The sequence below is a fragment of the Excalfactoria chinensis genome, chromosome 4 (genome assembly GCF_039878825.1).
Source record: "Excalfactoria chinensis isolate bCotChi1 chromosome 4, bCotChi1.hap2, whole genome shotgun sequence".
In the NCBI taxonomy this organism is placed as follows: domain Eukaryota; kingdom Metazoa; phylum Chordata; class Aves; order Galliformes; family Phasianidae; genus Excalfactoria; species Excalfactoria chinensis.
The window spans coordinates 71,816,462-71,843,051 of record NC_092828.1 but is presented as its reverse complement, the minus strand read 5'-3'; the positions used below and the strand labels follow the sequence as shown (position 1 = coordinate 71,843,051).

Here is a 26,590-nt window from a genome sequence, read left to right as displayed (position 1 = left end):
ACGATTCCATTCCCTTATTTTAAAATATCTTCAAATTATAATGAGAGCTAGGAAGTGCGCTACATCAGAGGGACCCATCCAGGGCATAACTGTGTTATAGTAATAAAAAGTCCATTGTAATCAGTGAACATGTTATTAATTTTGAGTATGTTATACTACTTTTTTCCAGCCTCACATCTAAATCAGAATTGCAATAGGTACATCACCAATGGTGAGGACGTAAAACGAAGCAGGGAAATTTTAGTTCTGTATAGCCTTTCTCAGATCTGTTCACAGATGGGAAGATCACTAACTTCCCAAAGATGTTTAACACGTGTGTAACCTCTGCAATTGTTGTGTGAGAATATACTCATTAGGAACAGAGCAACAAAAAAATGCAGTTTGTATACATGCAAATGTAGTACTTTTTGTAGCACTGAGCAAGAGAATCTATTTGATCATGTTCTTCATTTTAATGGTTATAAATCTGTCAAATATGTGTAGAGAGTGGGATATGAAAAGGGAACGGTGTTCTCCTAAGGGAGGTACTTATTGAAATTACCTTGTACGTAATTTGGAAATTACCACTAATCTTGAAGGTTCCAGACCTGGTATTTGGTTTTACTTCCTTCCTTGGTTTGCTTTTTATGAAGTGATGTTGTTCCCTGGTGACTGCTGGAAGAAGGGGAGATGGAGAAAGATGTGGTGGGTTGGAATGGGTGGTACAGGAGTTGGAGACTTGAATATGGGAAGCGAAATCAGGTGTGTTTTGCTGTGCACAGTGCTATCTTTGTAATGTTATGTCCTAGCGTAGATGAAAGAATCTGTTTTGGGCTCAACCCCTTAGTTTTTGGACACTTCTATGGGTTCTCTGAAGAGAGCACTGGGAATTGATCTGGGTTGGAGTTCGTTAGTTACTTTGTTCCCAGGATGTATTTTTTTACTTATTTCCAGTTAGCAACTTGCTGTATTTCCAAATTTTTATGCCTCCTTCTAAGGAAGAATGAGACTTTCGGTGTCAGATGATGCGCTGCTGCAGGGCATCCCCAGCCTTGCTCTTGTTTGCTTATCTCTACAGGCTTTCCATAATGGATCTGTTTACAACAGATTCAGACTCTGGTGAGCCTCCATAGATAAACACAGCTTGAGTGAGTACAAGAGCTTGGATCCGCATAGGGCACATCCCAAGTGGGGTGTAAAGGGGTTATTTTTAAGGGGGATATACAGAAACTCAAATCCAGTCAAACTTTGAAGGACAGTTAGTTCTGGAGCCAGTATTGTCATGGGCTTTATCAAGGTTTCCCATAAGCAAGGGGCCCTAGACCAGGAGCTGTTCAATGTCTAACTCTGCAAGGTAAGGAGGGTGCATTTTGTGGCAGATTTGACAATTGGAAAGTTTTGAGTCTTTCACTCATATAGCCCTAATTATAAGCAATATGGGAAAGTTTCTCCTAACTAGTCACATACGTCCCAGCTATGGAAGAGTTAAAAATGTGTGGAGCTCAGCATCAATTTCTGGAAGCTTTTAACAGAGACTTGACATTTCTAATTAGGAAATTTTACATACAGGCAAGTGAATTTACCCCCAGCTGGGAAAACATGGCTTAGCAAGAGTTTTACATCCGCTCTCATTGATCTACAGATTATCTCACATTTGAGACTGTGGAGCCACTGGGATTTGCAAAGATGAGAAACAAATGTGGGAAAGTGCATATAATTTCTTTCACTTCAGGGTTAGATAGCAAAAAACTGAGAAGTCAGAAATGGAGAGGTAAGATTATTTCCTTTCTTTTACATGCATTATCATTACAGAGGTAAAAAAAGAAAAAAAATCCAATAAAAAAACCTCACAGAGAAGCCAATAACTGGTTGGCACTGGCAGGCAGCTGTCATCTTGGTCAAACTCTCAAACTCTCAAAGCAGTGTTTTGGAAATTAGGCTTAAGACAGCGAAGAACTATAGGGTTGTTTTTTGTTGTTTTTTTTCAAGCTGTTGTAACTGTTAACAGTCAAGGAGCAAAATGTCTGGATGTGAGCTCACTTACTTACACAGAAAGGTATTCTGTGCCTGGTGCTTCCGTGTCTGACTCTTAAGAGAATCCCTCAGACTTGGTGTGTTGTTAGTTATATATATTTTATATTTTTGAGCCCATTTTGTCTCTAGATAGGAATAACTACAGAAGAGCAAAATGTCAATGAACTGGACATTATCCTAGTTGAAAATGCTGTATTAATGTAAGGTTGTAGTACATTTGTACTGTGCAAATCAGACTCAAAATGTCAGATGCAACAGAGATGGTTAAGAAGAGCTTTTACTGATTTCTTTTGATATGAAAGTGCTGCACAGCTCATTTCTCTTCTGTGTTCGGATGGATTCTATTATGTAGACAAACAACCCAGTATATGTTGCTAAGACTATGGTTTAGATGAAATAAAAATGAAATAATATATATGTTTTTTTCCTTTCCTGTGTATGTTTTCACACATTTGAAATTATCCTAATGAAGGAGAAATTATTTCTGTGTTGTCAGAAAAACAGATAAGCAAACAAACCAAGAAATACAGTCTATGAGGTATTATAAAAATACAGATGTGCACAGAGCTTACTGTAGTTAAGTTACTGGCATTCATCCTCAAGAAGGTATGCACATCACTTTATAAAGAATGTAAAAGTAGATGATAAAATAAGTATGGGAGCATCAACTATGTGAAGCTAGAAGGTGACACAATAAATTGGGTTTAAAGAAGTTCCAGCTGATCCATAACAAGGCTGTGGATTTTAATGACTTTGGTATTAATAAGAGATGATGGAAGTTTCAACATCATTGAATGCTGTTCTCTTTCAGTGAAGGGCATAGTGTCCTGGAAGAAGGAATCTCAGGTACTGAACTGAGACTGCCCTTGATCTTGGCAAAAGGGTTGGGGATGATCAAAATAAATACAGGTGCAGTTTAGGCTATTTTTAGAACTGTGAGCATGTCCAGACAACACTGTGAGAAGCCTTAGACTACTTCAGTCATAGAAATAGGTGTGAAACAAAATTCCAGATATTAGATGCGCTACTGGAATATGACTGGATAACGGGACCCGCAAAAAGTTCAGCTCTTCATGTAATATGCTCTGCCACCTATGTAGTTGTATGGGAAACTGTTGATCACAGCTTGAACCTCTGATTAACCACCTGAAGCAAGCGATGAGTCAGCTGTGGGAGCAGAGGTGAAGGTGATTCAGCTGTGCTACCAGAAGGGGTGGAGCTTGGCTCATTTAAGGGCTGACTACCACTAAGGTAGGATCTCTTTCTCAGGAGATGGCTCTTTTGTGGAGTTTACTGTGAACATTCAACATTGGTGAGTGTTTTTCTATTTATCATGGATTATCTTTCTATCATGATAATCTTTCATACGAAGCATCTGTTTAACCTCCGTTTATCTACTGACTGTATAACTGTGCAGTGGTTTATGAGCATATTGTAGAAGTGGGCTATATATTCAGTAGTGTACGTTTCAAAGCTCCTTATTATATAGCTACTGCAAATACCTGAGTGTCATTGTGTGCTCAGTGTTTACTGTTTATTTAAAGAATAAGCCACGAAGACAGAAGAAAAATCTTTAAATTTCAAAGTTTCAATTTTCTCCTATCTACTCTTTAGTCATGGTGTAAACATGGGTATATGAAAATTCCTTTGGTTAAGAAAAGCATTTTATTTGCCTAAGCCTGTTTTTGTGTTCTTTATATAGTGACTCCTTGTATTCCTTTTAAGTTTATTTCTGTCTTCATTTTTACAACTGTGGAGTTACAACTAGGTGAGAAAGCCTTGCAAACTGCCTTTTACTTCCAGTGTTAAGTATTCATTTCTTCACAGTATATAACTAGGCACTTTGGTCACTTACTTCCATAATGGCTTTGACAGAGAATCACTGATGCAGAGTTCACCTATTTCAGAGTAATAAAATTAATATATTTTATGACAAATACTATCACAGTATAACAGGTTGACCTTTCTTTCTCTTGGTCACTTTTAAGAATAATTATTTTTCCATGAGCTGAGCTGTGTGTGTATATATATATACACTCTGCTAGTCTTAGCATGCAGAGAATTTTGGAAGCTTTTTGCTATGGATGGTCTTTGAGGTGAGTGATTCCATAACTTACGATTTGATAAGATTTAAATTCTGATGGTGCTCTGGCCCCATTCTTAGTGAAGACATAAGAAGGTCACTTTTCCTTTGTCGTTTTTGCATATTGTTGCTGACTAGGGTTAATAATTTAATTAAAAGGTCAGAGCACTCATCCTCTTCTTTTACCTCATGTCACTGTCATTATTTTCTTTGCAAATTAGCTGATTTAGTAGTATTTGATTATAATGGGTTTTCATAATAATCCTCAGAAGAAGTGAAAATTCTCTTTGAAGGCATGCAAGCTTTGAAGGCTCATATAAATTGAAAATAGCCCAAAATGTGAGAGGTATTTCTCCATTAAATATCATTAAAGCCATGGGAAGTTTTTAATGAGAGCATCCAAGTGCTTGCCTATCGTGTCTTTTGCTACTGTTTGGCAGGACTGCTGGGAAGTATGAGTGCTATTAACGACAAAAGGCAGCAAAAAGCACGCTTATTTCATTAAAACATGGGGATTTGCAGGGCTGGAACAGGACGGGTAGGTGTGGGGATTGCTCTGGCACAGCACCTCAGGGTGTTTCTGTTGAGGTCTGCAGAGATTTGTGGTTTCCCTTCTCTCAGAAGTGTCCATCTGTTGTAAATAAAGCTGCGGTGTGGAGCTCACTGAGTCATTCTGTGGAGAGTTCTCTCCTTGCTGTTTACTCTCCGAGCAGCCTTATTCTCACAACCACCATGTTCCACCTGGTTTAAATCTTTAATGGAAAACATCTTCCATTTATTCGTACCTTCAAAAAGCAGAGGCAGAGCTTCAGAGAAAAGGCACATCCTTGATCTGTCTTTATAAAACTGTGGTGTTTCTGTTTCTCAAGCTGTTCTCAGACTGCAAATAGGTTTAAGCTGAGACACTGATTTCTTTCTGGCAGCCTGCAGAATGTTTGCAGGTTCTCGGAAACTTTCATACATTAAATTATGACACTGTTTTTAATGAGTGATGAAAGTTAGTAGAAATGCATCAAGTGGAGGAACGAGCTGTGATTTGGGTTGTGCTGAACTCTGCAAGAATCCTCATGTCATGTGGGTTTAGCTGGAAGAGATGATGTGATTAAGGGCAGGGCTGTGATTAGCAGGACTTGGACAGGATGCATTTGATTGTGGTAGACAGGGTGTACTGGGAGAAGTGCCCTTCTCGAAACTGAGCTACAGCCTCACATATTGGGGAACTTGGGATTCACAGACTGGGAATTGTGAAGAAACAACTTGAAATGGCAAAAATTTTAAAAAACCAACAAGCATAGAACCAAGTTGGAAAGGTCATCTAGTCCAACTGTCCTCCCATTACCATTGCTACCACAAACCACTAAACCATATCTTGTAGCTCCTTATTCAGGGATAGTGACTCCACCACCTCCCTGGGCAGCCATTCCAGTGCCTGACCACTCTTTGTGAGAAGAAGTTTTTTCTTATGTCTAATCTAAACCTCTTCTGGTACAACTTGTGGCCATTTCCTTGAGTCTTCTTTGTTGCCTTGGAGAAGATGCCAAGCCCCTCCTTATCACAACCTCAATTCCGGAAGTTGTAGAGTGTAATGGAGTCTCCCCTGAGCCTCCTCTTCTCCAGGCTAAACAATCCCAGCTTCCTGAGCCACTCCTCATAAGACTTGTGCTCCAGACCCCTGACCATTTTTGTTGCCCTTCTCTGGACACATGCCAGGGCCTCAGTGTCTTTTTTTGTAGTGAGGAACCCAAAACTGAACACAGTACTTGAGATACAGCCTCACCAGAGCTCAGTACAGGGAGATGATTACCTCTCTGCTCCTGCTGGCCACGCTATTTCTAATGCAGGCCAGGATGCTGTTAGCCCTCTTGGCCACCTGGGCACACTGTTGGCTCATGTTCAGCTGAGCACTGACCAACAGCCCCTGGTCCCTTTCCTCTTCACAGTCATCCAGCCACTCAACCCCAAGCCTATAGCGTTGCATGGGCTTATTGTGGCCAAAGTGCAGGACCCGGCACTTGGCCTTGTTGGACCTCAGCCCAGCAACCCAGCTTATCTACATCCCTCTGAAGGGCCTCCCCCCCATCTTCAGGCTGACTGACACCACATCCCAACTTGGTGTCATCTGCAAGCTTAGTGAGGGTACACTCGATCATGATGATGACATTTAGGTCATCGGTAGTCTTCTTGGAATGAGCCTGCTGTCTGGTGGAGACCATGTTTAGGCTTGCAGTCTCAGATACCACCAAGAGGAAAGCAGGTCTCCTGAGCAAGGAGGGACAATACTTAACAGCCCTTATCACTTGACCCACTTCCCACACCCACAGCTGTATCGCCCTATGAGCAGTGCTCACTCACTGAACCACTCTGTTCTCACAGGAACAATGGTTACTAACCCAAGATGGTCTATGTGTGGAAGCAACTTCTGTCTTCCCTGGAGCTATTTAAAGCTTATTGTCAGGTGCAGACGTTAAGGGCAGGTGATGACACATTCATAGGGTGTTTAAACTGCCAGCTCCACCCCTGCTGACTCAGGAGCCCATCCACAAGCTGCCAGCTCCCCAGCACAAGCACCACACTGTTCCTGGCTTCAAAAAAAAGTCTTTAGAAAGAGCTTTTCTGATGGCCTTTTTTACTCCAGATCCCTTGCCCAGTGCTGTCTTACCTGATGTGAAGCTAGTCTCCACAGCAAATGCAGGAAATGAAGAGCTTGGTTACAAAGAACCTGGGGGGGGGGGGGGGGGGGGGCATGCTTGTTTGTTTGTCAGTAGCACTTTCTAATTTTAATAATATGAACTGGGTCCAGCTTATCTCTCAGGCATTATATGAGTGTATCTCAGTGCATAGCAGCTGAGCTATCGCAAGCTGAACTGGAGATGAACCAGCTATTAGTTGGTTATCCATAAATGGATGCCAGTCAGCAACAGGGAAGGTCAGGGGCAGACGTGCTGTTTATTAAGCATGCAATTAAGTATTCATTTAACAAAATTCAGGAATGCCATATTCTCTATGCAATGCAAAAAATCTCTGGGTCCTGAAGTTAGAGTTCAGTAGGTACTTAATAACTGCAAAATTATATCGTATTAGGTGCTCCTGTGTTTTAATTTAGCATAACTTTACATGTGGCCCGTACCTTTATTGCCTTCAGAAACTATCCTGGAAGGAGAATGAGACTCAGGCCCTGTGTTTTTGCTTTTTTCTTTTTTTTTTTCAATTCCATTTTCATATCTGGAGGAGCGATGTGATGCCTATGGCTCATGATGTCCTTTCTTGAATTGCTTCTGACAGTGATGAAGTGGGAAATTTGGGGAAAATGGCAATCTCTTGCTGATCTGCCCCTGTGTATTCAGAGATTTACGGCAATACCCTGTTTCTACTCTTTCTCATCCTGCTAGCGTTTTTCAAACAGTAACGAGACAGACTTTATTCTCTCTTATTCCGTAATAAGGAATGGTTGTTAAGAACCTCTAATTTGCGAGACAGACACTTTGAACACATTCATTATAGCAACGGGATGACTCCAGAATCCACCAGGGCAAGGGAAGATAAGTTAAATTATCAATTACACCGCTGCACAGCTGAATGGTAGTGATAGAGGGGTAAGCCTGCACGTCTGGGTCTGATGTAGAAAAATACCTCTTCCTTGAGTACTGCACTCCTTGAAAGCAATCTGTGAAGAACAATCATCATTCTCCTTTTTTTTCCTGGTACTGTATTTGAATAATAGCTTAGAACTGCTGCATTCAGTAACTTCAAGCTTTGCTCCATTCAGCACGAAAAAACCCCATGTGTTTCTGTTTCCCTAATTTTTCAAGCTTACATGGAGTGTGGGATATGAGAAGGGAATGGTGTTCTCCTGAGGAAGGTACTAACTTTTCCCTCAAGTTTATGTTCTCATTCTATTCTAACGTGTGCTTGTCAATGTTCAAGTGAAAAAAGAGTGATATTTGCTTTTTTGTCCACACTTATAGTAAGTTCACAGGAAATCCTCTGATTCATCTCTGTCTGTTGCTTATACGCTTTCCACTGTCTCTCATAGAAAACCCTGCTGGGAATGTGCCATTTCTGTAGAGAAACTTAATTGAATCATAGAATCATTTGAGTTGGAGGGGATGTACAGACGCCATCTGGTCCAGCCCCCCTGCAATGAACAGGGACACCTACAGCTTCATCAGGTGCTCAGAGCTTGGTCTAGCCTGACCTTGAGTGTCTCCAGGGACAAGGTGCCCACCACCTCTCTGGACAACCTGTGTCAGTACCTTGCTGCCCTTATTGTAAGAATCTTCTTCCTTATATCTAACCTTAATCTCCCTTCTTCTAGTGTAAAACCATTTCCCCTTGTCCTGTCGCAACAGCTCAAGAGTCTAATGACTTCTTTCTCGCAGTCCCCCTTGCTTGCCTTCTCCCTTAATATTGGGTGCTCATTGCTTCTCTCCCCTCTGCAGTAGCACTCAGGGCAGGATGAGGGCTGCAGTATTGATGTGGGTGTTGTGCAGCACTGAGGTGCTGCTGCTTGCTGCTCTCCTTGAGACTTCCTGTGTCTTCTGAGGGCCTGCCCTCAGCGTTTCTCTCCCTTTGGTGAAGTGGTCATTTTTTGCCAGCCACCAGGTCCTGCTTTCACATTTATTGCTGTTTTTCACTAATTACAGTTGGAGTTCATGATAAAAATTCTGCCTTAAAATGAATGGAAATTTAAAAAGATGAGCTGGTAATGAGAGCAATTAATCAGATCAGCCTGCAGCCTTGGTAGCAATACTGACTGGTGGAGTGAGAGGGACAGAGCAAGTGGAGGCTGATGAGGAATTAGAAGCATGAACTATTCTGGCCTTGATGAAGCAACCTTCTGCAGGAGGAACAGGGAGGTATTAGGAGATGCTCCCACTCCTTTCACTTGCATGAAAGGGGCTGTCCTGTTGGAATCCCAACTTTCTCATGAATGTAGCAGTTACTCCCTGCCAGCATTGCAGGGCAGGTTCTGCGACCCTGGAAGTGTCACAGTTGCTGAGGGGAGCGAGCTTATTTGCACATCCTAAATGGTCACGTTATTAGTTGCATGATCACTGGGTTGGTCACTATAGCACAGCAGTCTGCACAGGTACCAGCACTGAATCCTACAAGGATTAGAACCACATGCTCTGTTTTGATCCTTCTGTTTTTGCAAGCCATATCCAGGTTTAGCAAATATCTAGAGCCAGATTTTGAGCAAACTGAATTTTATGTTTTTCTGGGGGGGGGTACAGTTTTTTTGGCATCTTCTGAGAGCTGAGTAGTGTTGGATGGTTTTGGTTTCTTTTTTCTTTTTATTTCTTTATTTTTTCTATCAGGAGTACACTCAATGAGATTTTACTATGTCTCCACACTAAATGAATTATTCAGAGAATCATAAAATTATTTCAGTTGGAAGGGACCTTTTAAAGTCATCTGGTCCAACTCCTCTGCAGTGAACGCGGACACTCACAGCTCTGTCAGGTTCTCAGAGGTCCAGCCTGACCTTGAGTGTCTCTAGGGATGTGTCACCACCTCTCTGGGCAACCTGTGCCAGTACCTTACCACCTTTATTGTAAAAAAAAAAACAAAACAACAAACTTCTTTCTTCTATCCTGTCCAAATCTCCCCTCATTTAGTTTGAAACCATTTCTCCTTGTCCAAGCACTTCACCATTGCTCCAACAGCTCCATGTCTCTCCTGTACTGAGAACAACATGTGTGTACACAGCTCTCCAGGTGAAGTCTCAAAGCACAGAGCAGAGGGACAGGATTCCTTCCCTCACCCTGCTGGCTGTGCTGCACCCAGGATCTGGCTGGCTTTCTGGACTGCAAAGGCACAGTGCTGGCTCATGTCCAGCTGCCATTTACCAGTACCCCAAATCTTTCTTGGCAGGGCTATGCTCAATCATTTTGTCCCCCAGCTTGTATTGATAGTGGGAGCTGTCGCAACTCAGGCACCGGACCTTGCACTTAGGCTTGTGTACCCAAATAAAGGAAAAAAAATTACTTGAACCCCATAGTGTACCACAGTGTTTTAGTCAGTGTTTGATGCAGGCTGTCCTTGGGGAGCACTGTGCTGGTCCCATCCTCTGGATGAAAAGCTATGTCAGATTTTCCCAAAGCAAATTTTTGATTCTGTCTCTGAGCTCCCTTCCAAACTATAACACAGAGCCAGATCTGCTGGGCCAGGCTCTCCTCTCTGTGGATTAGTAGCAGCCAAGATTAATTAGCACCCAAAGCGTTTCCAGCTGTACTGCTCATGCGAAGCTGCTGCCGTGATGCATGTAGGCACCCCTCCCCAGGTCTGTGATTCATTGCTCTGTCAGTGGTTTGAGATACAGTGTATGAAAATGCCATATAAATGCAAATATAAATACAAACACTGAATTTCCCCTGTTGGCTACTGATAAGGTGCTCATCCAGATGACACACTGCGATCTAAAAGTGGAAAGCAATATTTGGAAGGAGGAGAAACTCAATGATTGTTCTTAAACTCTGCTTTCTTTTCCTTATAAAGCTTTAACTGAAGAAGAAACAAGCAGCTTTGCCTTTCTCCATGGCTACCTGTGTGACAGACTGGGAGGACACCTTGCTGACTAATTAAATTAGAATGAGGGTAAGTTTTGAAGTGGGGTTGTGAAGTGCTGTGATTTGCAGTGTATGGGAGCATGCTTTCCCAGGGGCTGAACTGGATAAGGTCTGGCTGTGGTCTGAGTTCACACAGGCCCTGGTGGTGGAAGGATGTTACTTGTGCTTTATTCTCTGATACCTGCAATGTCTAGTGGTATAGGAATGTGTCTTGCCCAAGGGACCCAAGGTTACCTTGGGCTTTGCATCCTGGACAACTAAAGAAGAAGGCTTGTAGGGATATGTGTGTGACCACAGCATGGCAAGTGCTTTGAATTGCTTACTCTTTAGGTATATAAACTTAATATAAAATTAATATTTCTATTCCAAAATTAATTTTGTCCTGAAGGTATCTATGTAAGCTGCTCAATCCTATTTGTGTCTTTAATGTTATAAGGATCAAGGGCACAGACTTCTTAGTTTTCTGTATGTTACATGGTATTAGTGCTATTGTGTGTTTAAAGTTCTCATGTATATACTGAGATCAGCCTCCTACACAGGTAAACTATGTAGGAAAGGGATGTTTGCAGTGTAAGGTTGACATCTTTTGTCCTGGTGCTTTGCTGTTGCAGGTACCAGTGTATGGTTTTAGTTTGATGTAGGAAGACTTTACCATGTGTGGATTTGTGTCCAGTTCTGGGCTCCCAGTTTAAGAAAGACTGGGAACTTCTAGAGAGAGTCCAGTGGAAGGCCACAAAGATGACGAGTGGCCCAGAGTATCTCCTGTGTAAAGAAAGGCTGAGAGACCTGGGGTTGTTCAGTCTGGAGAAGGCTGAGAGGGGATCTCAGCACTGTTTATAAAGATCTCAAGTGTGGGAGTCAAGTAGATGAGGAGAGGACTCTGGCGATGTGCAGCATTAGAACAAAGAGCAATGGGCAGAAACTAGAACATTTTATAAAGTTCTATACTTACACGAGGAAAATCTTTACTGTGAGAGTGATGGAGTGCAGAAACAGGCTTCCCAGAGAGGTGGTGGATTCTCTCCCTTTGGAGGTATTCAAGATCCATCTGAATGCCTTCCTGTGTGACCAGCTTTTGGGAACTGATTTAGCAGGGGGTTGGACTAGATGACGTCCACAGATCCCTTCTAACCCCTCTGATTCTGTGGCTGGGGAACTGGAAATTTGGAGGGGACAAGCATATGTTGCTGTACCTACAGAAGGAGTAGGACTTTGATGGATATGTATCTACTTCAAGCTCCAGGATTCTAAACTAGTTGAAGAATCACTAAAGTCTCTACAAATATCTCATCCCCCTGCTTTTCTTCAAGTGCTCTTGCTGGCACAAAGTATGAGGTTGCTATATTTCATTCATGGTTGTCAGAGCCAATTCTTTAAATGAGTATAACAACTATGAACACTTTAAACGTTAACTCACTTCTACATGTTGAGCCCCCAACTTCACACAACTTGAATTAATAAGACTCTGTCATTTTCCTGAAATGCATCTAGTTTATGCAATGCAAAGATGTTGGAAAGACAAGCACAGTGATGGATGCTAGATTACTTGCTAATCCCTCTGTATTATACTAGTGTTTCTTTTTTGTATTTTCTTAAGAAGAGAAATAGGGAAATTTGGAATGCTTTTCTGGTTGAACTGTAGCTGCAAAGTATCAGAGGGCTTTGCTCATTATCACAAATTCTTCTCTGAAAACGAAAATTGGGATTGCAGTATCTGTCATAAGAAGATGTTAAGGGGATGAGACACAAAAATGTAGGGCTGGGTGATGAATGATCTCACAAGAATAAAGCGTTCTGTGGGAGCAGATAAAGATAGATGGCAGCCTGGAAAGAGGGGATCAGCAGAAGACAGATGTATGATTGGGAGTGAAAAGAAAGATGCAGAGCCACTTAGTAGGTGGGAAATGGGCAAGGAAAGGTTCAGGAGACTGTGAGAACAAGGAGTTAGTGTGATTTGGACTGAGCAGTGCAGAGTTGTTGTCAGAGCAGCAGGAGAGGCTTTTATTAGTAACATTTGAGAAGACTATCGTAAGAAAAATAGCTCGTTAGTCGATGCAAACAGTAATGGAGACCTTAGCATGAGTCTTGGCATCAGTAGTAGTTCATGGTATATGATATTTTGTGTGGTAGAAACACATCTAGATCAGGTGGAAAACTGGGTATTTTTTCATCGTTACCTGGTTCATGGCATGCAGATTGACAGCGCCTTTCTTGCTATTTATGAAGTGATTACCTTCTTCTCTTTTAATTGAGCTGTTTCCCCACTCCAAGTGCTACCCACTGTCAGATTTAACTTGTGACAAAAACAACACTCCATCAGAACTGCCTGTTCTGTTTCCTATGTTAGATCTCCTCAATTTCTCCAGCTGGGTTATCTTCTATTATGTTCCCCCAGCAATCTGAGAGAAGGTCTGCCAGGACTGAGGCTTTGAATTCACATTTAGTACAGGTGCTAAATATTGCCTCATTTTCTGACATTTCCTGCTCTTTGTCCAATTCCTCCTCTCCTCTGCTTTTCTTCTTTTTTTGTAAACTGAAGCTTGGGATGCTGTTTATGTCTAGAATACGCGAACCCTGATGCTCAGGTTGTTTGTCTCCTCAGCAACTCAACGGGGGGGAAGATTTTAAAAGCAATTACCTTCAGGTGTATTATTCTATAATATTTGCATTCTCTCCTCACAAAACAGGCTTTTAGGACATTTTCATAACTGCTTTTCCTTTCTCTCCATTTGCCCTACAGCTTATTGATGTTGATGGCTTCTTCTCTGAGTTTCTGATTTCATTACATAGCCTGTTGTTAATAGTAAAATGTGATAAGGTGAGATAGCGTGTAGAGGCACTTTTGCATGGTGGTAAATGCAACAACTAACTGAAAAATAAAGTAGGGCATTTGTTAACTGTGTAATCTGATTAAAAAGAGTAACTTGCAGATCTAGAACCACACAACAAAACGTCAGTTTTGAATCAGTTTATAACCAAGACTACTAGGAGCAGTAATGTAAGGTGTGGTTTTGAGCTTGTCAGTTTTAGGGGTTGTCAGCTTCCCGACTTTGAAATGAATCTTCATTTGCTATGGCATGTGCTGGGAAAAAGGCATGTTTCCAGAGCCTATGTGTGGGTAGAGATGTTCAGAAACAGGGTTGCCTTAGCTGAATGAACATGGGATACGTTGTGCTTCTAGACTAAGATAAATAATACTGTAGCTGGTATAGCTAGTGCCCTGAAGAATGATGTCTGGGTTCAAAAACCCAGTCCTGTGATGATGCCGAGAGTAAATCAGAAGTCTAAAAATGAAGAGAATTTCAAAAAACTGACTGGAGTCAAGGCTGTGCTGTGCCTAGTGTGCTTTCTTGACCCATCCTTTATTGTCATCAACTCAGTACTGTCATTGAGATTCTCTCCATGGAGGGAGTGATCTACAATAGGTTGTAACTGGTTGACCTGATTCTAAGTTAATATTCAGCAGTGTATGTAGAGGATGTTTTTCTTTGACAGTGTTTAATTCTGTTTTAGCTTTGCTCCCACTGAAACAGCTTTCTTTTGAGGGTATGTAGGTGCTTTGGCTGCTGCTGCAACCCTTTCAACTCATTAGCAGCACCAACATGCCAGACTGAGGGGAGGATTCCTTTCCCTTTGTCTTCATTAGTCTCCTGACATGAGAGCAATTTATTGTGCCCTTGGACAGCACAGCAGGGTTTTGAAGCTGTATTTTCCCCAAAGTCCTTGATTATTCAAAATTCCCATTCAAACTCATCAGGTTTTCTAGAGTAAAAAAGCTGCAGGATCAGGTCTGCTGTCTTCAGTGGCAGAAATGCAGGAAACTGCAGGCTTGAACTTTGGTTTTGACAGATTGAATGCTTTCTGTTTCTTCTCTAAAACAAACTTCATAATTGTATTACAAAAAGAAGTTCTCCAAGTTTAGTAAGGCTGCAAATCAAGGATATATTATACAGCGTTAATGAGGAAAGGAAATCTGGCAACTCAGTTGGAGGGACGAAAAAGGTTTATTAACTTTCTGTGCTTAAAGAAGACCTAGATAGAAAAGCTTTACATTGTGTAAAAAGGGATTTTGCTTTGAGTGAATGCTTAACAGATACATTAGGAATATTCTTTTTGATGAGGACCTTGAGAAAACAAACGAGATGATACCAGAGGCCAATCTGAAAGTCTCCTTCAGGAATGTGTGATAGTTTGTTCCACCCTATTAAATAGCAAAGAAATTCCTCTAGATTTCAGGCATCTTCACCTAAGAGCTCCCCTGACCTGTTCCTGCTCAGTTTCTGAGAGATGCTGCAGTGCAGAATATGACAGATGCTGTTTTCAGTTCCCAGCACCCTAGGTTAGGAATGACTGGTGTGCTTTACATTGTGGTTAGCTTCTATAGAGTAAGCTTCATGATTCTTGCCTACCAGCTCACTCCAAACAGACCCCGCATGCAAACACTTCCTTATATCAGCTCTTGTGTGTTGGGAATAACATCACTTCAGTACTACTGTGGGGAAATGAATCTAACAAGGCAGACTTCCAAAAGGCTTCAATTACTCCCAGCAAAACTGCTGCAGGAGTGTGTAACTGTAGAACGTGAACTTCTCTTCCATGCAGAAAAGTGATGTTTCACATATCAAAATTTATCAAAATTTTTTGCAGTGCCCAACTGGCACTGAACTTGGTGAACCTGTCTCCTTCTTCCTCTCTCCCAGCTGTATCTCGTGCAGGTTAGTGAATGGAGCACACTGAGCCTTTTTGCAGTACTTCCTGGCCATTGGAAGCCTTCTGAGTGTCTTTTGGTAGTGTGAGAAATGCTACATCAGGGCTGTCTGCAGTGCAGCACTGGTGTGTATGCATCTTAATGCAGTAGGGTACAAGCTGAGGTGCAGCCAGGAGCCTACTTGGCTGCGAGGCTGCTCACTGTGCTGCTGCAGCCAGGCTTGTGGCACCAATGAAGGTGGTTCAGGGGTCACAAGGTGGTAGTCTTGGAAACAAAGGCAGACCTTTCAAGTCTGCAAGATTTCAGTCATTTGTAGATGAAAACACAGACTGCTAAAAACTAAAGCAACTATTTATTCTATCATGTACCAGAACCCAAACTGCTTTTCTTTAGTAATTTGAATCAGATGTATTTATTTTGCAAAAATTACAAGTGAAGGAGAAAATTTCTGATTAGTTAGGTCAAGCTACATATGAAGAATATATGCGTCTGTTCTGTTAATCTGATTTACGTGCCTTCGCCCCTATTCTGTCACCATATAATACAAAGGTAATATAAAGAAAACTTCTTTGTCAAAACATGTAATCCAGTAGTGTTACCAAGGTCCCACTACTCTATGCATGAGGTTTCTTGTTCCTAATTTCTCTCTGCTATACAACAGATCAGCATCAGGCTGTCTGCATACTGAACTGGAATAAATTCCATTTTGGCAAGTCATGAGGATGCAGAGGTCTTGTTGTAAGTGATGGAACCATCTCTTTGCAAGGTCCAAGAACATAGGTGTCTACCAGGAGTGCATGGGCTGAGCTGAACAGAATCCGAAAACAATTCCCATGCTCCAGGCCCATCAGTCAGTGCTCAATTCCATTCAACTCCTGAGAACTGGGGTTCAAAATAAGAGTCATTACGTATCAGTGAAGAAAAGGATCAGCTGGTTGTTGTACAGCACAGATGGCTGTAGTAAAGAAGCCACCTGCTGAGGCAGGCTGGACTGACTGAAGGCTGGCTCCTTCTTCACTGGTAAGATCAAAGACATAAGTCTGGAACAGAAAGAAGCAGTTATCAAGAAGTGGGTGTAATGCACTGGGGGAGTTCAGCAAGAGGCAGGACTGCCCTGAGAAAAATGTGTATTTGGAAGAAAACGTGCTTTGGAAGAACCTGTCTTGATATTTTAATGAATCCATTCAAAATGTATTTTAAATCTGTTCTTGGCTGCTTTTGTCTACAGTCTTCAGGAAGACAAGGACTTGGTTCTGGACAGTAAAACACTGTGTTCTCAGGTTAACAGAAAGAAACTGTAGTAGAAAATTATTAAAATCTATGCAGCAGTAATGATTTGCATCTGCTGAGTTGAGCTGTAGACCAGCAAGATACAAGACAAGAATATGCTTTGAAGTTTTTGGACTGAACACAGCTGTGACCCACAAGAAAGAACAGACATGAAATAGAAATGCATAGTTCCAGGTTTTGGAGAGATGAAAGTTTTAGGGATAAACTACTGCCAAAATCAGTATTGACAACACAATAGCATGGGTGTTACTGCAGAGCTCAATTACTCTACTCAGTGGCAAAAGTTGATCAAAGGGGTTGAATACTGAAGAAATTTTATTTGTGAAGGGAATCATTTAGGTTTGGAGACTGTGTTTTCAAGCCAAATTGAAGTCTTTTTAGAGCATTTTGAGATGACAGAAGAAAACAAGTAAATTCAAAAGGAATGGCCTCAAAGGGCAAAGATGACAGTGAACTGTGTCAGAGAATAAGGCAGATATGTCAAGATGTGCTAAGGAGGACTTGCTGGAAGCTCCTTGTCCTTTCCTGTCATTGACTACGGGAAAAGATGGAGAATGACTGAGACAATGAACTGCAGCCTAAAGCGGTGAATCAAGAAAAGCTGAGATGGTGCACAATGGTTTATGGTGCACAATGGTTTTTGCTGCCTGAACTGATGTTACAGAAAGAGAAAGATTTACTTGAGGTGACTAAAAAAACCCCATTCTTCTGTGCTGCTCTTCTTGGGCTCCTTTCTCATGTAAGTTCTTACTGTGTGGAAGGGAAAATGAACTACCTGAATATTGGTGAGATACAGCTACGTAGAGAAATATTGTGATAGGCTACTGGCAGAGGCCTTGATGTACTTTCTCTAGTGATGATTTCTTTCTTTTCTTTTTTTTCACTAAATGGGGTGAGGTGAGTGATTTCTCCCTTCCCTTTCCATAGATATTGCTATGTAACCTCCTGACACAGAGGTAATTTTTCCTCCAAGTTTGTGTAATACTCTTGAAAAGCACCAGTGGATGTCCCCAGGAAATATTCCAAAATCTGTAGAAGTTTTTAAAACTCCTCTTAAACTTAGCACTCTATTTTGTGATCTGCAGTGTGTCGGCTGAGCTCAGCAGGGAACCTGAAAGGGCTGTTCTTTGCATTTGGCTTGACTCTCTTCATCCAGGCAAAACCCAGTTATTCCTGTCAAAGTCTATAGGATTCCTGTGACAGAGATTACAACTGGCTGTGGTGAAAGAAGATGAACAAGTCTTTGTCCCTGCTCTCTTAATGAGAAAGGCAATAAATCCCCCAAATCAATCTAAGGTGACTTATAAAATATGTCCAATTAAAAAAAATGTAGGTGGAAATGCTTTGTGACCTGATGGAAAGTCAGGAATGGAAAGAGCACTGTATTTTGTGCTCTGAACATGAAAGCTGCATGAAAGGAAACTCTAGAGATGATCATAGGACAAAAAAAAAAAAACCTCAGCCAGGCTGAATTTGTTTATGCAGACTGTGGTAAGGGACAGCTTTAAATATGTACAGGGTTGCTTCCATGATAAATTCATGTCCTCCATTCTCATGGTAGATAAAAGAGGAATGCAACCTACCATGGCATGTTATTGCTGGGACAGAAAGAGAATGCCTTCCAGATGTAGTCATTGTAGATATGTTCATAGCTGGTTGAAAATACATGGAAAATAGTCATTGATGTCAATAAGCAAGTCATTCATGGGCATATGTTAATTAAAGTCTAGTTGATCTGGTTCACTTCTGTGTTTTCACCGAGGTCTTGGTTGCTGGTTTTGAATACATTTTATAGAGTTTGTAGGCTATAACAATTGTAGAAGGGACTGCAGATGCTTTGCATAAAAGGATCAGAATTCTTGATAAGCTTGGGAACTCTTTACAGATCGTTAAGGTCAAGTTTTTAGACACTCCTGCAAAGTATACTTGGGATGAAAAAACCCAAAGTGTGATGCTTAAACAAGGAATAATTAGGCATAATTATTCCAAGCCCTCAGGTTTTCCGTCACAAACTAAATGTGAGTTGACATTCCTTTATTGTGGCAAAGATAAACACAACTCTGGGAAGAATCCAAGGACTGATGGATGTCCAGTCCCTTGGAGACATTCAAGTCAGACTGGACCAGACTCTGAGCAACATGATCAAGCTGTAGGTGTCTCTGTTCATTACAGGGGTGTAGGATTAGATGTTCTTTAAGGGGCCCTTCCAAATCAAATGATTCTGTGAACTTTAAGACATTCATTCTGTTTTCTCTGGTGTTGTAGGAACCTTATCTCAGCATTCTGCGTAACACATATGATAAATGTCAACAAGGGAGTCCAGATGAGAATGACAGTAGGTTTTTATTTTGACTCCAAATGTTAAATACTGCAAGAACTGGTGTAAATTAGTTTGGGACAAAGGAAACTGAGGATTTACATCATCTTAGGATATATGAAAATGTGCCACAGAAAGAGGGGAAAAAAAATTCCTTATGCTCATTGTGAAAAGGTATGATAGACTTGACAAGAGGTAATGGCTCTAGCTTGCACCAAGGGAGATTTGGACTGGTTGTTAGGAAAAACTTATCAGAAAGAATGGCTATGCATTGGAACTGGCTGCCCAGGGAGGTGGTGGAGTTACTGTCCCTGAAAGTGTTCAAGGAATGTGTTGATGTGGCACTGAGGTGCATGGTTCTGTGGGCGTGTGGTTCATGGGCCGGGAGGGTTTGGGAGTTGGAATGTTTGATCTTAGTGATCTTTACCAGCCTTAATGATTCTATCATTCTATTCTAAATGTCTATGTATACCTGCAGACAGGCATGCTTAGATCAGAACTCAGAAAACTTTTCTACTGCTAATACTAAGTGTAAGTAAGTACTGTGTTTGCCTGGAGAGGTCATTTGCTTGACTCTAAGGACAACATAAGCACAACCAGCTTTGAGATTGAGTAACTTTTCTGGAGTCCTTGCCAAACAGATCTTTCAGAAGATACAGGGAACAAAGCAATTCTGTCCTGTGAAGGCTTGGAAATAGTGAGCCTATAGAGGTGTGAAGCGTGGTCTGCTCTACAGCCATGTCACCTTCTTTGCATGGCTGCACACAGCTGCTGTAATACAGCACGCTCATGTCAGCATGCTTGTGAGAGGTTCTGGGGAAGAAAGAAAGCGGAACAGAAAAGAGGACAAATAGGGAGGCTTCAAAAATAATGTAAAGTGATGGCAGTGTACCCTCTGCAGGTGTCTAAATACTGAAGAATTACAATCAAGTAAGTCAACAGCACGTGTGGATGCATAGCTGAGGGCTGTAGATCAATGCCTGAAGGAGTACGGGAAGAAATGAAGTGCCGAACTTTCTAACCAGGGCATGGGAGGGGCTTTCATAAAATCCTGTCAACTAATAATAGGATTGGAAATTGTATGGCTGTATCTCCCGAGTACTACTTTAAATCCTCTTATGTATTCTCTGTCAGATAACTTTACAGCACCTGCATCACACCTAAGTATGCAGGTTGCATACTTGAGTGGTGGGGTGATCAAATATAGGCTCCTCTTCTCTAGCAGGAGCATCTAGGGTACATGACAAAAGTTTTAAAAAGACCTAGGTAAGTTGAAGAGAAAAGTTAGTCTGAGATCTGTACAGTGACTCCCATGTCTGAAGAGAGTTACTATATGAATGCATGGGCCAGTGCACATTCCCATGCCATGGTGTTAGGTAACATCGTGCTGTTGGCGAAATGCATGTTCTTGTTGAATGAGGCCCAGTCTTCCATGGGGACAGGGATGTCTCCCACCACTGCTGAGAAAGGGACTGGAAGGGTAAAGGATGTTCTTCAGATCTGATCTTCGTGATGAAACTGTCAACATCACTCTTGTTATTGTGCATTTATATTGTCAGCTCTGTTTAGAAGGCCAGACCAGTTCTTTTGAATTATTCTTCAGTCACAATTTTCCCTAATGTAGTTGAGACATTGGAATTGCTGAATCACCCTGAGCAGTCCCTTTCCTTCTCATAAGTATAGATTAGATGTCACTGAACAGCAGTTGGATGCCTGGAATTAGAAGGGATGAAGCTGGTCCACTGCTCCCACAAATAATAGATGCTGTAGAAAGCTGGGTGGAGCTCTAAAAATAAGAGGTAAAGTCTTGTTTCTTTGGAAACAAGTAAAAATTGGTGACTTAGTGGCAAAAATTTCCCAATGACCATTACCTTTTGGCACAAATTAGTAAAGGTGCATTAACTTCACTAGAGCCATGCTGGTGTACAGGCAAACACAGTTTTATGAATCCAGGGGTCTGTGAAATGGGTGTTTCAACGCGTGGATTGCTCAATTATTAACTGAAACATACTGCAAGGACAATCTGTAAAGCTCATCTCAAGGAACAAAGGAAATGTGCTCCTGGAGCAACCGCAGGATTTGAAGCCAATGTAATTCTTAAAAGATGAACATAATTTGATAGATAGAAAATAGTTTTTAAAAGCTCACAGCACTCCCTTTGTAGAGGAGTACCTTACTACTTTTTTTTAGTGAAATCATTGCTGCAGAATGAACATTGGGTTGATCAAGCTTCAGCGTATTCACAAATACAACTTAGTACTGCAGTTTGTCATTTTTATAGCACCAGCAATGCTCTTAGTAATTTGCAGGTAGGTATGACTACAAAAGTTGTTCCCTAAAGGAAGCGTAATATATGCTTTTTGTTAGATTAAAGAACATCAGATATGGCATGGAGCATACAGCATCCTGAATAGGTACATGCTCTAGTAATGAACTTGGGTATTTGCACCAAGAGGGTGCAAATCATTACTGTTTCTCTACTGTTGTATTTTCTGGAGTTCCTAATGCATTTTCTTCATTGTTTCACTCTTATTTATGCCTATATATGACACAGCACCTCTTTCACATTGAGCATAGGTAACCAAATCACCAGATCCCTCCAGGAGAGAGACTGCCTTGTGTGCAGCAGCTGTACACTCCATGTTGCTGGTGTTGCTGGCAGTGGTGCCCAGCCAGTCCTGCAGGGAAGGTGATGGCCATGTGCTCTACATGTTTAGCTCTGCTCTACTGTGGTGGGTCAACAGTGTTGTGGTATGTGCTGGAGACTCCTCAGCTCTGGACCTTGTGTTCTTTGGGCACTTTGTGAGAAAGACCATGGATTTGCATGCTAACTCGTGCTGTGCAAAGTTGGCCGAAGTCTTACTGCTGTAGATGAACTTCAAGAACAGTTTTTTAGTCAGAGTCATAGAATTACTCAGCTTGGAAAAGACCTTATAGTCAACAAAAGAGTGACAAAAACTTTTGTTTTTCCATCAAAAAAAAGTTTGGCCAAGTAATGGGCACTTTCCAGTGGCAATGCAGGAAGAGGAAATGGAGGCATTCATGCTGTTTGAGATGGACATCAAATGAGTTTAATGCAGAGAAACAGCAATTCACGTATTACCCTCTGTGCTGGGAAACTAAAGTGAGTTCTGCTTCTGATAATGGCACCTCCTAGAAATTGGGCTTAGCTCATCTGCTCCTTTCATGTGCACCCCATGCAGCCCCAGCGAGCTGGGAATAATGGCTTTGTCATTGTGTTTACTACTGTGCCTAGGTAGGTACGAGCTGAAGCCTCAGAAAATGAAAAGGCTGGTAAACCATTTGCTGTCCTTTATGCTACTGAACAATTTTTTCTTCATCATCATTGTCATTCTCTTTTCTAAGTCAGACAACACTGCTGAATGAAATAGGCTATGGAAACCAAACTGAGGCACATGTTGCAAGGGTAGAGGTAGGCTCTGCTGCTGTGGCAGGTGAAAATTGGTTTTGAAGGTGACTGGAATTGTCATACTGAACTGCCTTTTTTTCTTGTTTTGGTTTTCTTTCTGTTCCCCTTGGGTTTTGCTTTCCTTTTGTTTTACTTGCTGACTGACTGCAATCTGCAGCTGTTTGTAGAGACAGTTAGAGAGAAGCACGTAAATTAATGGGTTGGTTTGCAGCAAAAAGACTGTATACAATGCTTTATACAGACATCTTCTCGGGTCTTTCTTTTCTGACTGACTCTAAGAGCTCCTGCATCATTTTCCTTACAATGTTGGTATACTGAGTTGGCTATGTATTGCGCTGAGCCCATTCCTATGAGATCTGTGATGGTAGTTCAGACTTGCAAATGGTTATAGTCAGGCAACATTCATATCTGTATTTTTTTTATTGTTGTTTTCTTTCTTTATATTCGCTGGTGGACTCTTTGGGAACAGGGGGGTGGGGAAAGTTTACTATGATACCTAATTTGAAATAGTTTTAGATTAAAAATGTAATGCAAATTTTGCACTTAAAATTGTGAAATGTTAGAAATGGAAATTGGTTTTTGAAAGGTTTTTGTTTGTTTGTTTTTTAGTAAAATGAGAAATAACCATGTGAGAAATAGATCATCCTGTTATTGTTTGTGGATAAAGCTTTTTGCATTTGCAAGGAGCTCAATAAGCACTGTTTACTTAGTTTACATTTCTGGTCATTAATGTGGAAATGTTGATGTTTTAGTAAGAAAAGTGGTATTTCACAAATTATTCACAGTTCTAGGTAAGAGGGGACTCAATTTATATTTTATTATTGTGATCTTTTGGTCTGACCTCCTTTATAACACAGAAAATGAGGCTTAGGTTAATTAATTCTTAACTGAAGCACAGCAGAAAGGTGTCATGTCCTGCTTTAAAAAATGAATGTGGTGGAGATCACTGCATAAAATGCCACAGAGGTTATTTGTCATCTTTGTTAGATTTGTGTGCTATTTCTAACTGAATTACATTGATTGTAGTGTTATGTTATGCCATTGTATCTGAGTTTATAATTGTTTGCTGCATTGAAGAACCTGTTATTAATAGCTTTTCCCTCATGTCAGTATTCCAGTCATTTTGCTTTTTAATATGTTGTCTTTGACAAATGGAGCAGATGCCAGCATGACTCAGATTCTCCTAAATACCAGATTATTATCTATTATTAATATGTATTTTTATTATTGCTATTATTTTTCATTCATTGGTAAAACAATTTTTTTTCAGGAAAGATCTTTACAGTATTTTGTAATTGTGTAGTGCATGATACGTTTTTGTGTTTAAAATATAAGAAATACTTTAAAATTCACAAAAAGAATGGTCTCCCTTGGGCATGGCTTTCTCCAGCAGGACCTGTCAGGGTACTGAAAGGCTTCCCATGCAGCACTGGTCCAGACAGGAACTCCTTAATGCCCCACATCTCCTAGTAGCCATTCAGAGATCTATACCATCTCATGGTATATTTGTATGAGCTTTACTGCTCACCTACATAACTTTGACTGAGCTAGGTGTGCTAGTCAGGTAATGCACAAAGGCTTCTACCTCTTCACTTCTCCTTCTTTTTTTCCCCTTTCTTTTCCTATGTATGTTGTTCCGTAATACCCTCTGCAATCATTCCTCTCAAAAGTCAAACACCTGCCCATACTCTTCTTCTGAAATACGTTGTGAATTTCTTCAAGTGTATGTGTAAATCTGTTGGAAAAATAAAACATTTTATGGCACTATAAATCTTGGCCCTACTACATTAAAAGGAAGTATTGATAACTGTGGGAGTAAACAAGAGGAAAAAGTGGATCTGTGTGGGACCAGGACTGGGGCAACCCTCTCAGTGGGTTAAATATAAAACTCTAACTTAGTAGCTGAGTAAGAGGTCTAAAGATAGAGAGTGAATGCCCCTGTAGAGTAGCCAGATGGCACTTTCTACACCTGTAGCCAATTGCTGAGATAGATCAGCTTTCCAGTTGATTTATGAGGTGTGACTTTGTCATGCAGAATTGTCATTACAGTGAATGCAAGCCTTTAGTTTTACCTTCGATAGGCATTAACAATGCCATACCCACTCTGCTCACTCCTGAAAGTTAGTGCATATTGATGAATTATTTAAAAAAATGCAGTCTGCTTTCAATAAATTCGGGCTTTTTAGACATCCTCCACCTTTTACACTAATTTAGAACTTGGTGCTGGAGAAGAAAAATGCTTCCCTGTTTGTTTCTTGTTCCTGCATGTGAATATTAAGATCAATTTTAAATCCACACTTGTTAAGTTATATTACGGTGTTCTGGAGTATTTTTTTTTTCATTAGCAGGCTTAATCATTCTTTTTTTTGTCTCTTTTGCAGTGAAATATTCTGTCAAGACTGAAAAGATTTCAATATTGTTTACAGATTGTGTTCCACCTTTGGGTGATTCCCAATTTCTTCCCTTAGATGGTGCTGATAGGGTACAAAAAGCACAGCAAGAATGCAGTGTTTCAGAAAGAACACGAAGTACGAGGAAGGCTTGTTTGGGTTCTCTGAGCTATTTCTTTCCTCTTCTGTGTGCTACCGTTGTGCCTTATTTGCTCTTATTCAAGCTCCAGAATGGCACTATATAAAGTATTGAAATTGGTAAACAATTACATCTGATGACTATATGCTCATTTTGGAAAAAATAGAAGAACAAATGTTGTCTGCATCTGAGCTGCAAAATGAACAGACTTTTTATCAGCTTTGTGCTTGCAGAGGGAAGGCTTACTGCTACTATCTCAACTCTGGGAAAACGGACTCTTTATTCATGTCTGGTGTTACTCTCCAGTAATTACGTCCTCTTGCAAACAACTCTTTCTTAAGAGCATAACAGTAATCCTGAATCCTATATACACAGATGTTTAGAGGGATTTTGCTCAGTAGAAAATGAGGGAGAAGAAAATGTCTGGCTGTTTTCGCTCTTAGTACAAGTGAAAAGGAGTTGCTGACTTTTGTAGATGACCATGTTTATGTTTTTCCTAAATGTAATTCTGAGCATCCAGGAGTAAAAGAGCAGTTGTTTTATAAAATTTCAGTTTCAGATGAAGCCCTGAGATGGTATTTTGACTCCTGCTGATTTTTACCTTTTCTCTGGGAAATCTAAAATACAAGCTGTATGTCTTGCTGCTTCATGTGTCCAATATAAAGGTTACGGCTTTCGGAAGTACATTTGTGCCACAGAGACCAGAGTCAGCAGCATCTGCAAGGCAAGTGGCAGTTCATCACTCATCTCAGCCTGTCTGTACGTTTGGTAGCAGAATTATCCTTTCCTTGTCTTTCCTCCAATCTCACTCCTTCCAGATCACCACTGTTTTCCTCTTCCAGGCAATGAGAGTTTTCAGCCTGCCTGGTCACTTGGGGTATCTGTTATTGTGTAATTGATGGTGACTGCTCATCACTGCTTGGGAAAAGAGAGAGGGTTGGCAGGGCAGGGATGCTGTGGGTTCAGATCCCAGGGCCCTGGAAATATAACTGCCTGGGAAAATGTGTATAGTGTCAACCCTGTTGTGCCTGGGGATCCTGTCAGGATGTAATTGGCACTTCACTCTTAAAAACAGTGTAATTAACTAAACTGAAGTAAAATAGAGGGAGGGGTGAGACTTCCCTGTTTATCAAATCTAGTTATTTTGATTTAAACTGTCTAGCTTAGGCCAGCAGTGGGTCTGTTTCTTTCTTGACCTTTTGCTCATATCCATTATTGATTTTTTTTTTTTTCCTGAAGGATGTCAAGGCAATTACTGAATGCCACGTTATTTTATCCTATCCAGAAGAACCTTGAATGAAATTTTAGGACACTATGAAATAAATCAAGGAACATTCACTCCAGACGTAGCCTACACTTTTTGTTTCCTTTGAGATAAAAGTTTAAAGTGCAGTCCTGATTAGAGTGCCTCTGTGATTGCTAATGTATGGTGAGTCCCGCATTTCAAAAGCCCATCTACCTCACATGGCTCACTTTGACAGGCCAAAGTACATTTATACTGGTCTTGTTGAGTTTAGATTTCTTGCTCAGGGATGAATCCATTGTCTGCCTTCAATTCTGTCTGTTGAAGACCAATTTATGCTGCTTGTAGCAACCAGACCTAAAATCTAAACATCAAAGCTTTACTTTACCCTTCCATTACCTAATCTTA

The 26,590-nt window shown here is 40.9% G+C and overlaps 1 long non-coding RNA gene across 2 annotated transcripts; it reads left to right on the top strand.

Annotated features, from left to right (window-relative positions):
• Positions 1–3,287: 3,287 nt before the first annotated feature.
• On the top strand, positions 3,288–25,148 carry LOC140252210 (uncharacterized). 2 transcript variants are annotated; one of them, XR_011903577.1, is made up of 3 exons: positions 3,288–3,325; positions 10,595–10,693; positions 24,792–25,148. It is a non-coding gene; the product is annotated as an uncharacterized lncRNA (long non-coding RNA). The 2 variants fall into 2 exon arrangements; XR_011903578.1 differs by lacking the exon at positions 24,792–25,148 and adding an exon at positions 20,659–20,762 and having other exon boundaries at positions 3,289–3,325.
• Positions 25,149–26,590: the final 1,442 nt, after the last annotated feature.